The sequence below is a fragment of the Triticum aestivum genome, chromosome 1B (genome assembly GCF_018294505.1).
Source record: "Triticum aestivum cultivar Chinese Spring chromosome 1B, IWGSC CS RefSeq v2.1, whole genome shotgun sequence".
NCBI lineage: Eukaryota > Viridiplantae > Streptophyta > Magnoliopsida > Poales > Poaceae > Triticum > Triticum aestivum.
The window spans coordinates 619,147,635-619,148,301 of NC_057795.1; the positions used below are offsets into that span (position 1 = coordinate 619,147,635).

Here is a 667-nt window from a genome sequence, read left to right on the forward strand (position 1 = left end):
ACCGTTACCAAGGACGGCAAGGAGGAATAGATCTTCAACTATGCCCGATCCCTCTGGTACGCACAACAGCAACAACTACAAGGGTATCTGATGGGATCTCTCTCCCGCAATATCCTCGCACAGGTTGCGACGTTGCAGACGCCGGCCGAAGTCTGGAGCGCCATCCATGCCATGTTTTCCGCCCAGAGCCAAGCCCAAGCCATCAACACCCGCATTGAGCTCACTAACCTAAGAAAAGGTAACATGACTATGGCTGAATATCTTGGCAGGATCAAAAGTCTCACCGATGAAGTCGCGTGCACTGCCGCGGCCCTCTCCGATCAGGAAATCATCTCCAAGATCCTCGATGGCTTGGACATGGAGTACAATCCGGTCGTTTCCGCACTCGCTGCTCGTGTGGAACCCATCACCGTCCAGGAGCTGTACAACCAGCTACTGAGCTTCGACGTGCACCTCACTCTTCTTCATGGCGGCGACCTACGGCAGTCCTCGGCCAACTCTGCTGCTTGTGGTCGCGGCCGTGGGCGCGGTCACCAGGGGCAGAACCGTGGCAGCGGCCATGGACACGGCGCTCGTCAGGGTGACGGCGCTCGCTCTAGTGGGGGGGCTACAACAACAGCGGCTACAACAACTCCAACAACAGCGGCATCGGCTTCAACTCCAACAA

At 57.4% G+C, this 667-nt stretch overlaps 1 pseudogene; it reads left to right on the top strand.

Moving 5' to 3' along the window:
- Positions 1–309: 309 nt before the first annotated feature.
- On the top strand, positions 310–448 carry LOC123151393 (uncharacterized; annotated as a pseudogene).
- The last annotated feature ends 219 nt before the right edge of the window (positions 449–667 follow it).